Source organism: Lepisosteus platostomus, chromosome 9 (genome assembly GCF_059453375.1).
Source record: "Lepisosteus platostomus isolate fLepPlt1 chromosome 9, fLepPlt1.hap1, whole genome shotgun sequence".
NCBI lineage: Eukaryota > Metazoa > Chordata > Actinopteri > Semionotiformes > Lepisosteidae > Lepisosteus > Lepisosteus platostomus.
In genome coordinates this window covers 10,561,860-10,577,009 of record NC_142619.1, presented here as the reverse complement: position 1 = coordinate 10,577,009, position 15,150 = coordinate 10,561,860, and the positions used below count along the sequence as shown (strand labels likewise).

The 15,150-nt window shown below is 35.5% G+C and overlaps 1 protein-coding gene across 2 annotated transcripts in view; it reads left to right on the top strand.

The window, feature by feature from the left end:
• Positions 1 to 15,150, top strand: part of chrm2a (cholinergic receptor, muscarinic 2a) — a 202,434-nt gene that overhangs the window by 146,950 nt on the left and 40,334 nt on the right. Inside the window, exon 2 of one of the 2 annotated variants that reach the window (XM_088646916.1) lies at positions 3,725 to 3,763. The exons of the other annotated variant lie outside the window; for it this stretch is intronic. The gene's annotated coding sequence lies outside the window, so the exon portion shown is untranslated. The remainder of the gene's footprint in view (positions 1 to 3,724; positions 3,764 to 15,150) is intronic. 2 annotated transcript variants of the gene reach the window in all.

Genomic DNA, 15,150 nt, shown 5'->3' with positions numbered 1-15,150 from the left:
GCTTATTGGCTCACCTTTCCATCCACATATAGTGTAAAAATAACAAATTGTAAGTACTGGGCAATTAGACACTAAAAATGATCACATAATTTTTGGAATTAAAGAATTCCACCTAGTGGTGAAATTAATGGATGCTTGGATACCCAAACACAACAACAATATAGGACCAGATATAAGTAAAATAAGTGTCATTTTCACACTACATTCTTAATAGAAATGCACAGTTTTGTTTTCATTATTTTTTATGTTTTTTAATCCAATAATGTAAAACAAGTATACAAATCAATTATCACAAAGCCACTCAGTCTTGGTAAACGTTTTGACAACCTACAGTAGAACTGAATTATAGGGCACTGTCAGGGGATGAAAAATGGAACAGATGCTGCCCACGTTATAATAATAGGTCAAAACAAACAAAAATGTTATATAAGACTGATATTATATTTTGCCCATAATTACATTTACATGTAAATGTTATAATTTAATAACAAATGTTATAATTAAATAATAATTTTTAGAATGGTGGATTTTGAGCTCCGATTTATTTAGCAAACATCACAAATACATGCATATTTTTTATTTTGTCAGTGAATTAATCTTTAGTTCAGTTCACATGCAGTTCTTCTGTTTTTTCAGTCCTTTTCAAGTATAATCTTGCCTTGCTGTTGAAGGGGTTTCTTACATAAGACAGACAGTTTGTGTCAGGAGAACACATTTGGAAAGATGCTATAAATGACTCTGACAAATATTTCAACAGCTACTTGGTATCAACAGATACCTTGACTTGGACCAGGACTGTTTTCTCTGTCTTAATCCCACCAATATCTACAAGATTGTCAACCATGTCTACCAATTAATGCAATTGAGGACCACATACTCAATATTTGATTAAATTAATTTCTACTTTGTACACAATACCACTCACAAAACCCAACTCGGTTTTAAACATCCATTACAATTTAAAAAAAAAGAGAAATGTAAAAAGCCTATCAAAAACAAAAAAAAAACTTTCAATTACTTTAGTTCAAGTTACTATATCTAAAAAGAATGTTGATAACTGTTCCTTCTGCTCTGCATTCTACAATGCTACATTAGTGCTTTTACAGGCTTTACTGAAATGCAGCACATGTGTTAATTTACAGGAGTTTAAGTTGTTTGATTGTTACTGATAAATTGAGAAAGTCGATTCCTAAATCTGGGCTATCAGTACATCCTTTGCAAATTAAAAGGTTATGAGTACTATATCTAATATCTAATTACCTGGTCCCAGGTGCTTAGATCAGTAGATCAAATTTCTCTCCCACTCGCAGCAGAAACAAAATGTTCCATATGTGCACAAATTATGATAAGTCCCACACACTCTTCGGGGCTCTACTGTATTGACTCTCAGACGTCTTGTGTTTCAGATACTAAGTGCCAGTACTGTACAGCTTCTATGGATTTTTTTATAAAAAACTCATTTTTGGTTGGGATATGATTTGACCTATTTAGTAATAGTCATTGAATGTAATTTTCATTAATTTGTAGGACTGGGTTCAATAAGTACTGTAGTTTATATTTAGATTAAGGTATTTAGAGAGACAGGAGCACCAACACAAGTATATGCTGATTTCATGTTTGATCATTATGACTTTAGCCTGCACAATATGCTTAGATCACTTTTTAGTCCTCAGGATCAATTCATTTTTCAATTTGCTTTCCTATCATGTTAATGGATACTATTATGAGGACCAGTGTTGAAACTGGCAGTGGCTTTAGCTGTCTGTCTTCTCAACAAGCAGTGTGTTGCGATGAGTTAGACAGGGCTCTCTCAGCCCCTGATAACACTGTGACATCTATGACTTCCCATTTTATGCAGGCATGTGGTACTGTCAGTGTGAGAAACACCAATCCTCCAATCAGCACTGAACCTCTTGTACTGTACTGCATAGTCTATGATGTGTTAAAAGTATGGCTCAAAAGCTGGCTGCTAAAATTTTTTTGCCTAAACTTCCTCATTCACCATTTCCCCTCCCACCATGAGCCGAAAAGAGAATAAGGTGGATTAATCGAAAAAAAGTGATTCTGATATTTTTTTTAAAGAAACAAATCCAGTAGGTCACTATTCATTTAGAGCTTGGCATAAATGTTGTTTATTAATAAGCCAGCAGCCATATCATCCTGCAAATCATAACTGGCAACCCACTGAAGCTAAGCAGGTGTGAGCCTGGTCAGTACCAGGGAAAAACTAAAGGTACTGCTGGAAGAGGTGTTAGTGGGGGCAGCAGGGGGTGCTCACCCTGCAGTCTGTATGGGTCCTAATGGCCCACTATAGTGAAGGGGACACTATACTGTAAAAAGGCACCGTCCTTCGGATGAGATGAAAACCGAGGTCCTGACTTTCTGTGGTCCTTAAAAATCCCAGGACGTTTCTCTATAAGAGTAGGGGTGCAACCCCGGCGTCCTGGCCAAATTTCCCATTGGCCCTATCTAATCATTGCCTCCTAATAATCCCCATCCATGAACTGGCTTCATTACTCTGTCCTCTTCCCCACTGATAGCTGATGTGTGGTGAGTGTTCTGATGCACTATGGCTGCCGTCGCATCATCCACGTGGATGCTGCACATTGGTGGTGGTGGAGGGGAGTCCCCATTATCTGCGCTTTGAGTGGAGTGTCCAGAATGCAATTATTATAAATATGTAAATTATGAAAATGTTATAAAATTGAATCCTTTTTTTCTGAAAAGACTCAGGCAAGGAACAACAAAGGGTGATAATTTAGACTGTTACTGTAATGCAAGCCTACATTCTGTATTCTACATTCTGTATTGCAGGTTGAAAATAACATATATCTAACAAGAACAGACTCAGCTGCTCTCCCTGCTTCAATAATCAGTCAAGAGCATTTTAAATTGAAGTCAAGAAAGGCTGCATTAAGCTGAAGAAAAATTCAGTGGATTAAAAAATTAAGTTGAGAAAAAGGCTTTATCTTTTTTCCATTTTAGCTACAGTATCTCTCTGTATCATAATGAGTGCTACAGCATTCCTTACACAGAAAGAGCACATCAGCATTATCCACTCCACAAAGAGAATTGTGTGGAGTGGGTAACAGTCTGATGTCAGTGACAGTGATGGTACACAGATCTTCAGAATTAAGATTGAGCATTGTTTCTTGTAAAGAGCTTTAGAAAAGAGCCTCTCCATAATTGTGAAGGCTTCAGTTTCACATATATTCAATAAGTCTAAATCACATTTAAGTCTAAATAACCTCGCAAGTAACTGTGTGTGTAATTCATGAACTGCAAGAGAAATATTCATATTAAGACATTTCTGTATCTCCAAATATAAGATGTAAATGGCACAGTTCATATTGTTAAGTGTTTATGTAGACCATCAAAATTTCTTCTGCAATGATATGAATATACATCTCATTGTATAAATACAATTTTTACAACACACACAGGAAAAGGTCCCTTGCCTGTTAAATGAGGTTAGAAATTTAAGAAATAACTTTTAGGAAGATATATACATACTAGACATAAAACAGACAATAAGAAATGAAATACATTTTAGCATTTTAAGTTGAAATACTGAACAGATTTTCAGTACATTATCCATCTTTTTAGAGCTGCAGTATGGTGTAGTGCTGCTCCCTTACAGTTTTTCGGTCCTGGGTTCCTGACTGGGGTGTCTTTTGTATAGATTTTATGTTTACTTCCTATTTCTGTTTGGGTTTCCTTCCAGTGCCAGTTTCCTTCCATTGTCCCAAAACCTGCTGCCCAGGTAAATGCCATCTCTAAATTATCCTCTGTGGGCATGGTGTGTGAATTTATGTAGGTGAGTGCCCTGTAATGTAACGCCACCACATTCATGGTGTAGCTCCACATTACACTTTGTGTTCACCCAGTTAGATAGTGGCTGGCAACCTCTAAGGCATGGTTTTCCATGTCTTCTCCTGGTGAGCTGGTGTGTTTGAAGTTTTTCATTCCAACTAGTCTCTTAATCACCTAAAGCAGTTTATTACTGTCTATATTGAACTTATTTGTGGTGGTCTCTTTTAAAGAGAAAAACTGAATACACATTGGTCCCACGTGTACTAAAAATGCACTAAAGAGAAATACAATAAAACTGCAATTGAAATACACTACAGAAATAAAACTGAAATAAAAAAACAAGAGCAAAGCAGTTAAAAGTTAGTTACAGTGGTCATGTGCGGATAGGACCAGTGCAGACACCACAGACTAAGTGGAGTAATTAATAAGGAACAGGTGGATTCAGTGCTGGATTTTGGACTTTAGGTGTGTTCCACAATGGTGGTCTCACCATTTGCTGTTTCAAAATTAAAAATAAAATGGATCAAAACTGTCACCCAGTGTCAAGACACAGCAGAAGAGAGTCAGCTTTGTTATAACAATTTATGTATCAATGGGCACAGTCTGGATTGGGAATAGTAAAACCTGAAGGCTTGTCTTTTGCTCAAATCACTTATCCCATATACAGTACATAGTATTCTATATAAAATGACATATGCTCATTTATGCTAATTAAAATTAATAAAAAAAAATATATGGCTACATATTATTCACAGTATAATATTTTATTATTATGGAGTCATTATTATTCCCAAGAGACAATTTATTAGAAATACAGCTTGCATATTGGGTGGGATCAAACCCAGACCTCCTGCATGAAAGGCAAGAATTTTGCAACTTAGCACTTGTCACTCTGGGTTCCATGAGCATGACAAAACTTTCCCTATATAATCACAACAAGTGTGATTATATAAGAGTTAAAGAAGTTGAAGAATTATGAAGAATACTATTTTGTACTTTATTTTTTATTGTTAATAAATTTCGAAAACATGATTATATTTTGGTTATTTTTGTTTCTAGATACCAAAATGTTCATTTACAGTAGTTACATTATTTCATATTAAACTGATTTTAACAAGTAGACCTAGAAATACAATACATAGCAGTCTAATGCAAGAGTTTTCAATCTAATAGATCTACAGTAAGCTCGATTCAGAGCATGTAATCCCCTTTTAGAAAATGTACAGCCATGTAAAATGGTAGTTAGGCTATGTATTTTATATGTTTATATACAATATGTTATGTTTTCAAGAACTATGATTATGAGACTAACAAAAACATTGAATGAAACTATGGTTTCAGTAACATCTAACATAATTCAAGTGCCACTTATGGATCTTCTCTTGAGGGCTGAATTCAGCATGTTAAACAGAATGATAGCATACCACAGTGCTCTTTCTGCTAATGTGAATTTTGATGGCATTCTAGGTGCCTGCTTCTGTAGTAATAGTAGAAATCAAAACAGATTGGAGGCGTTTAAGGCTTTAAAGCAAACAAAGCTAACTAAGATGGAGGTTTGAAAGGAATCTAATTTCACCTGTAGAATTGGTTGTTTTTTTTTTTTGTAGAGTCAAGCTAACACCTCTGAGGTTCTGTTATTTCTTCAGGAGACATTCAGTCTTTGATACACAATCTGTTCCTAGGCTAAGAAACTAATGGGAACAAAAAGACAGCTGCTAGAACACATATGCAGTTTTAGTAATGTGAAGACTGTCCTCCTTGCAAATGGCATATACTGTAATAAAAAATATTTCAATGTAAAGTTGATCCTTCAGAGGTTGGATTCAAATGCAACCACCCCTTTGGGGATAAGCACTAATAAACTTAGTATATTGTCATTGGTTAAAAAAGGCACTTGACAGTTACAGTAATAGTGTTGTATCCAGTATCCAGACATTGGGGAGGTTTGTTGGATATCTATGTATCCTAGAGTGCTCCATACTGACACTGCTAATGTGGTTAAACAATACAACTCAAGGTTAAAATAATTATCCAGAAAGGAATAAGCAAACAATGTGACTGCAGGTTAATGCTGTTTGGACTATGTAGTAAGTTTTTCACATTCAGGATTCCCATCCATGCTCATCTTTATGTACCTTTGAGTAGTTAGTATTCCTTTTAAAACATTCAGCCCTTGGACTGACAAATGTCTATGTTTTATATTATACAAATATAATTCATATTTATTTATACTTTATTTAAGGATGCCCCTTCCAAAGCCAGCTCTCACTACCAAACAGTTCTTCTTGTTAGACTTACTGTATCATAGTACATGTGTCTCAAAACAGAACATTCTCACTTTGATTACTTTGATTATTGTTTTAATCAGTTATAAAGTGATAAAAGGAATATAACTGTCTTATAGATGTATTAACATTTCAACACAGTTTGTTCTGGGAAGACACTTGTTTAATAAGAAAAGGTAGTTTAAAATGAATCATAACTGTGCTTAATTTGGACATTAGATACAGTATATGAGGAATATATATACTGTATGAGGAAAGGAACAGATTCGGTAGGCTCTGTGTGGAATCGGCCACTCCCTTGGAATTGAGAAGGTTAAGAGCAACCAGAAGGAAAAAGGTTTTTCAGACTTTGTCTAGGCTCCTGTATAAGAGGGAAGGAGAATGAGAGCTCTGGAGGCAGTTGTCATTTGCTATGAGTTAGGCTTACAGATCTATGGGACTCAGTGAGTGATTATGCTGTTGAGACAGGATGTTGTTGCCATGTTGCCACCACAACTCAAAATGACAAACTACATTATATCACAATATTGTATAGACTAATATGGTCACACTCCCCTGTTTAATAGAATTATCTGTTGTTAATTACATAGAGTATTGTAACGCAACGGGGGTTCAGGTGGGCGCCCTTGCCGCATTAGGTCAGCCCTGCACCGTTGGGGGCTCAAACCTGGGACTCCCACATCACTCAACATGGACCCAGCCTGGTGAGCTAAAGACAGATCTCTCCACTTGCCAATTCATAGAGGGGGATTGTTAGGAGGCCATGATTGATAAGGGCCAATGGGAAATTTGGCCAGGACACCGTTACACCCCTACTCTTTTCGAGAAACGCCCTGGGATTTTTAATGACCACAGAGAGTCAGGACCTCGGTTTTACGTCTCATCCGAAGGAGCAAAAACGTTGCTCTTTGTAACACACTCTGGTTAGTTAGTGTACCTAATTTCTGTATGTAATGAGGGTGGATATTTTGTTTTGGAATACACACATTTGCGTGAATAGGAAAATTAAATATGTCTCCTATATCTTTAGGTAAGATTTTCTGTTTTTACGTCTCATCCGAAGGATCAAAAACGTTGCTCTTTGTAACACACTCTGGTTAGTTAGTGTACCTAATTTCTGTATGTAATGAGGGTGGATATTTTGTTTTGGAATACACACATTTGCGTGAATAGGAAAATTAAATATGTCTCCTATATCTTTAGGTAAGATTTTCTGTTTTAGCCGTTAAAAGACAACATTAACAGAATCATTTTTTATTGTACACAGATTAATTAAAGAGGTTGAATCCAATTCTCACACAAGATGCATACTGTGACTGTAACCTATTTTGAGTTTGTGATATTCTGCTTCACATGGTCTTACGCAGGTATTTCGCATAAATACCCGTTGAACAGTAATTTTCCAATTTGAATTGATGATTGTGCATATGCAAAAAGCTAAGCAGTCTAAAAATGTCTAAATATGATTTAAATAAAATTTGTTAAAATTCACAAGGAGCTGTCTTTTAAACATTGGAGCTTTGAAAGAAAACAAATCTGGTGGTGCATTGATACTGAGAAGTCCAGTTCACACACACATACAGTAACCTCTAATTTTAAATGGTTTATTTTACAAGAGTGAAAAAACATGAAATATAAGAAAACAGTGATATTCTGTTTTCCTGATGTTGTAATTTAGTGACACAGGACACAAATACAGGTGATACAGCCAGTTGCGGGGAACTAACTCACAGTTGCTTACAAACTTTCAGAGGTTTCAGTCAAACATTATATAAATTGAACATTTAAAACACCAACGTCTTGTCACCTTACACATTCATGGATTTACAGTACATTCCCAAAGGCCCCATACTGTCCCACAAATTCAGTTATCCAATCAGAATGAAGCATTGATGGTTCAGCGCTAGAATTCTAGTGTGCCACATTGTAGGCCTCGGTTCAATTCCTGGCCAGTGCACAAATTATACTTTCTTTTTTACAAATTGCCTCCTGGAGATAATAAAGACTCTCTTATAATAAAAAATAATAAATAATACATATACTACATTGACTTTCTTATTAATTTTAAATATCACAGTATGTTAAATATTCATCTTAATAATAAATGTAGTTCTAGCTAAATTGTAACTGAATTATAAATAAATTGATTCACTATTTGAATAAAAACTGTAATTGGTTTGAATAATTGAGTACAATTTACCAGAATCTAATTTAATTTAACACAAAAAATATCATATATATAGTTATCTGTAATAGATAAAAAAGCAGGGCAATGTCTTTCTCCTCTGTAAACCCTCGGATAGTTTCCTTGGCACATTCCCAGGGCAGCATGATTGAAAGGCAGATTAGCACTTCTATCAGAAACAGACAAAGCCTCTTGATTTTATATACAGGTGAAAGCTCTTCCTGATGATCACTAATCATGTGCGCTTATTTAGTAGCACCTAATTCTAGTTACCTTCTTAGCTGAAATGGAAGCATAGATGGTGCACTTACAGATCCAGCCATTTAAAATGAGCGAGGTACGCTGCGTTAAAACTGTGGCGGACGTAGCGCAACACACCACATGTTTTTTTAAATTGGATAATAGTACCCAGAAGTACCTTGTAAAACCGCCAGGTGGAGCTAATAAAGATTAACGTCTTATCTACAGCATTTGAGCTGTCGCCAGAAAAAGCCTGGTTTCGAATCACTGCTGAGGGACAATCTTTTTCCAATTAAGAATTTAAGTTGCATACTGTTTAGGCTTTTTTAAACGGTGTATTACAGCATGTTAAACATTAAACATGTATATTTTATAAAAGCAAGATTGCTCAGTTGGACAAAAGTACACATCCTTCCACCTTCTTAATAAATAATTTAATTATGCATAAATATTTTGTGCATCAAAGTCTTTAACTTGGTAGCTTACAGTGGGCTCTGGTTTTAACATGCTGTAAAAAAACTAGTTTATATAGTTAAAAAAACTTTTATGCTGGAAAAATGGGTGATTTTTCTTCCTCTTGATCAGCTTAGAATCTTTGTGTAGGGTGTAAGATTTTTACTTTTGAATTAAATGTTTAAAATACTTTAATTTCATAAACGCCATACAGGAAAAATCACATTCTCTTCTCTTCCTGTTGTGTAGGACAGATCAGCAGGTCTTTTTTCCCAATCAGGGAGAGAGAGAGGAGGAGCACAACATGAGTGAGCTTTCTAAAGCACGGAGTGCGAATGGCACCAATCACGGCTGCATTAATCACTTAGTTTTTAAAAATAAAACAAATCGTAAATCGTTATCTTTGTCTTCCAAGTCCCTTAATTAACTGAAAGCATACCTTTCTCACCATTTAGATCATACTATCTTTAAACAAAGCAGGAGCTTATTGTACTTCCTAATGGCATCACACATGGAAAGATTTGATTGTGATCGTTTTTATTGAACTATTCTCAATTATATTTCTAAATGTTATAGCACACTTACTTCAACGTTTTAAGTACATCTAAATGAGAAAGTCAGGTGTGAACATAAATTATTAGTATTCAATAATATTAAAATGAGCACTAAGAAATTGTTGCACTTTTTCTGCATCTTGTAAAAAAATTAATTTACAAATCATTGTTTAAATGTATGTTAAATCTGCTAATAATCAGATAATAAGTAAAATACAAAATTAATAAAGAAAAAATGGGGTAAAATATAATTTAAAATATTTTGCTAACAATCAACAGTTAATAACAATCTTAACTGTTTATAAAACTTAAATATATTAGCTAAGGAATCGGATGGCACAGTGTTTTTTTCAATGTAGCACCAGATGTCTCTGAGGCTTTCAAAATTAAATTATGCATGAACCTCTTTGAACTAGAAAGATGACTAACATATCCATCCATTTTTAATGGTGGTGCAGTGATTAGCTTTGTTATCTTGCCGTGCTGAGGCCCTAGCTTCAATTCCTGAGGTATTGTATGTGTGGAGTTTGCATGTTATCTCTGGGTTCATGTGGGTTTTCTCCAGGTAATCTAATTTCCTCCTGTAGTCCAAAACATACTGGTAGGTTAATTGGCTTATGGGAATACTCACCCTGGTTTAAGTGTGTATTGTGTCTGTTTGTCTGCCCTGTGATGGACTGACACTATGTCCAGAGTGTATTTTGCCTTGCATCCACTTCTTGCTGGGATAGACTCCAGCTACTCTGTAAAGGATAAAGAGTTTAGAAAATAGATGGAACTAAAGGCACTGTGTAACTACTGTGTGTTAAGGATGAAGTCCTTAGTTCATCCTGATACAAACATTGAATAAAAAATCTTTAGATTTCTATATTTATATATTTATTTAGTAGTTTTATTAGTGACAAAGGCTAAATGATTTTCTTGGAAAAATGCCTTTGATGTGTTGCAAAAAAATGACTTGCTTTAACAAAATATATTTACAAATGCTTTCCCCTAGCAATCTACCTGAATGTCCAACTGTTTGAGAAGCCTTCCATGAAACCGTGTTTGCTATTTATTCATATAAGGGCTCTCTTTCCTAATTTCTCTGTTTTTCATGTGTGCTAATTTTATGACTATCCTATCCTATCCTTCATAGTCTCCCTACCAGAAATGCACCTGATTATTCAAGCCCCTAATTCCCTGCCAAATCTGCTTCAGGTTCACATGTTTTTTTGTAACACACCTTTCTGTGATTTGTTGTATATCTAAGCTTTTGCAAGTGTTCTGCATCCCTCTTCTGTACTGTCTGGTCATGTTTTTTTCTGTTTGGTTTCATTTGCCTTAATTTTTTTCAGCTTAAAATTTCTAAGATGTTATTACTGATCACTGAATTATTGCACTTGACATTGCTTAATTCACCCCCTTTGCTGAAAGTCTATGACAAGGAGAACTAGTGCTCTAGTCTCTGGTGCGATCTTTTTGCAGCTGGAATTTCACTGTTTAAAAGAAGAAGAAATTAGATTGTTCATGAATCTAATCACTTATTATATGTAAACAAAAACTAAATGCTCTCTGAAAATGCTCCTTTTCTTGTTCCTTTTGGGTGAAAATGGCTGTTTAAATCAAAGAAGGAAGTCCATGAAGAAAAACACATCAGCAATGGCGAGGCTTTAAGCAGAGAGAATAAACTGGGTGAAAACTCCAGCTGAATCATCCAATGGAAATATTGTTCCTTTCACTGAAAGACTATTTGGAAAACGGCAAAACCGAGCACAAAGGAAGAATACTTTTGCAAGGCAGTCTATATATGTAGATCTGATTTGCGCGTGTGGAACAGCAGGAGGCGAGACTCGGCAGGGGGGTGGGGGGAGGATAATATGAATGAGGCATATTGTTCAGGTTTCATGAATTATAAAAAATAAACCTTTGTTGAGTTTACATGAGACAAAAGGTACCTTTTGAGAGGTCGTATACTGCTTGCAAAGTAGCTGATTTTGACAAACAGCAAATTATTGCTAGAAGAATTTAAAATCTGTACTGTAGCTTTATTTAATTGAACAGAAAGCCACTTTACACCTTGCTTACTCTGTTAAAGCAGAGTTTGTGTTAAGCACAGTTCACACCCTTTTGTCTGTCGGGGACATTTTCATCGTCAATAACTATGCGGGGAGAGCCTTTAGAATCCAAAACACACTACAGCAGCAGAAGTGAGCAATTACCTGCTCGAAAACGAATGTGTTCCCAAAAGCATATACTGTACAATTATTGCAACATTTGAAAATATTCCCGATACATAACCACGTTATGTACTCTACATTGTTCTATTTTGTACCGTTACAGGAGAATACACTAGATTTTTTTTTTTTTGTTGCTGCTGGGCTTCGAGGTTTGTATCTCCTCTTCGACCAGCGTATAGTGAAAATCATTGCCCTGCTTTTTGTCTGTCACTTAATAAAAAGGTCAATGTACAGATGCAGCCATTCAAAATGCATGGTACAAACCCATACTGCGGGCATCTAAATGTGCGCCACCGCGCCATACCGCGGTACGTGATTGGCTGGCCAAAATGACCAACAGGGGCACTTGTGGTGCATTGGTTGGTAGTGAAAAGATTTAATCATTTAATCTCTTTACTGTGCACATTTTAATCTGCTTATTATTGAATATTTATATGGAATTTTATGCTAAAAGGAAATTTTAGTAGCTGAGCATAGAAAGAATAGGAGCATAACGCATCTGAATATCATAAACGATATTAATTTAGGAACATAAACATATTATGTAAACTGTATATTGCTGGTATTGGCATTTTAAAGAAAAAATACACACCAGTATTCCATTTCTCCCTAAACATTTTAAGTATCAAAGTCTTGCACGTGGTTATTTCGGAAGTTTTTATGTGCTTTTTCTGACTATATTCTATATTCTATATTGATATGTGTGTTGCTGTTTCAGTGGGTGTCACATGAGTTTCCTTGGTGGTGTGACAGCTTAAGTGACTGATTTATAAGCCTGAGGTTGGGTGTTCAAATCCAGCAAATATGATGAGCTTTCTTTTAACAAATAAAAATTTCTTTTAAAAACTAACATAGCAAATATTATGGACACTACAGTATATTTACATTTTTTATATTTCTAAATATCACAACATGTTCATACTGTATGTACACAGCGGTACCGCAGGGTGTAAAGCCCTGCATTAATATTGTGTATTCACCTGGCGCTGCACGGTTTTCACATCTCTCTCTCCCTCCCCCCCTCCCTGGTGTGCTGGCTGTATCAAATTCACTCCACTGTCGGAGTCTGTGACTATGTTGTTTGTAAACAAACTGGTTTAACAGGTATTTTCAAACTAGAACAGGGCAAGTCTTCCAATGAAAGACACACACTCCACCTTCCCCCATGGACACGGACATGTTTTCTTAGAAAAACAGATTCACAACGCGAAGCTGTGTCAGTCTTCGGTGTAAAAAAAATCATATTGAACACCATGGGTGCTGTTTTTAAGAGGCTGCTGAGTAAAGTATAGGTATTTTCCTGCTGTCAGCAGTATCGTGTTTATAGTTGACCCTTACCTGAATGAAAACAGGACATAAAGAAAGAGTTTCAGAAATCAAACAAAGCTTTATTCCTGTGCTAGTCTGGGTAATTGGAGGCTATGCTGTTCTGCTTCCTATGCCGATATACAGGTTTTTTGCACGAAGCCATATTGAGCAGTATTTCTCGCGATGTGAACATGTGTACAAAGCGATCCCCTCGGATTCCAGCTCATGCGTAATTACGCATCGATGAAAAAAAAGAGAATTAGCTCACTGATAGTTTTCTGTGCAAGCTGTGAACATTTTCACAAGTCGTGGTCTTTGAAATACATTTGGTTTGAAAGCTTTCTATGTTTCCCTTCTGAAGATATGAGCAAAAGAATATTCGAGCGTGGTAAAAAAAAAATGGCTTAAAAAAGAAATAAAAAATTCGTTCTGAATGAGTTAAACTTTAATGCAGGAAAAATGTATTTCCCAGAAGCTATACTGATTCTTATGGAAGCCCGTGTCTGCCAGGGAGTAAAAAAAAAAAATGCGCTATGCTATTCTTTCCAATGTAGTGCAGTTAAAAAAATATCTCTGATGCTGTTCCTAAATTAATATAGTTTATGACCATCAGACACTTTATACTCCTTTTCTTTTTTCTAATGGATTAAACAGGGAGAGGCATTTCATGATGTACTTTTCATTGATGAAATGACGGTGGCTCTGGAACAGTTTTCAACCATGTCGTTTCATGAAAAGGGGAGATATGTGAACAAAACCCAAAAGATCCACCGAAGGTTAGCCTATTCTACTCTGAGAAAAGTAGAGGGGGTGGAAAGTGCCCACCATCATTTAATTAGTATTAAAATTCACACTGATTCCCTTGATTCCGATCACGTATTCATTTCCAATCATACAAAGTAAGTTTTGAGAATCTCCGATTCACCATGCCTTTCACATGCTCATAAATGATATTAATTTAGGAACATAAACATATAATGTAAACTGTATATGGGTGGTATTGGTATTTATAAAACTTCTTAATTAAACATTTAAAATACATGAATTTCATAAAAACAACACACGTTTTGAATATAAAAAATCATAGTCTGTTGTCTTCCTGGTATGTAGAACAGATCACCAGGTATTTTTCCCCAATCAGAGGCTCTGAAAACAGCGTGCCACCCACTGCGCTGTGTCAGAGGGGGAGGTAGCACTGGGAAGGAGGAAGCGTGGAGCTCAGTAATTCACAATGGCGTAAAGCACCAATTGCGTTCATAACTTAGTGTTTAAAATTAAACAATGTAAATAATTTTCTTTGACTTCTAAGTCCCTTAATTATCATTAAGCACAGGTTTGTTTTTTGATACCATCGTTAGACAAAGCAGGAACTTATTCTACGTTCTAATGACATTACACGTGGAAAGATTACAGATTTTAATAGTCATTCATTTTGTTATACATTTTAGAAAAGTTTCATCTATCCATACACCACAATATTATTTTCGATTGTATTTCTGAATGCTATGTATAAAAAAAAACTTGCAGCTTACTCAACGATTCTAAGATGATCACGAGGAAGTGTATTGAACGTCTAATGGTCTAACCCCATTTTCCCCATTTTGAATAAAATCGCAAACGCGTGTTTTATTAAATGCCTTTATTAATCCACAATCTGACAACGCAATATAAATCATTATCTTTGCATTCTAGGTCCCTTAATTCACTTCAAGCATAGCTTTCTCACTATTTAGATTTATTTTTCATACCATTGTGAAACAAAGCAGGAGCGTATACTACTTCCTCATGGGATCAAACATGGAAAGATTGGAGTAATCCTTTTTATTTTTTAAATACATTTTAGAAAAGTGTCATTTATACAAAAAAGTTGCATTTAATACCACTCGATAGTTATATCAATAGAGATAAGCTCTCTATTAAAGTTCAGATCAAAGATCAAACAGCAATATCTCATATACTGGGACTGATCTATGATGTGGTTGAGTGTGAATTGTGTTTACAAACAATGTAGACACAGACTCAGACAGTGGAGTGAAATTCGGCACAGCCAGCATACCAGGGGGGAGGGAGAGAGAGATGTGAAAACCGCGCAG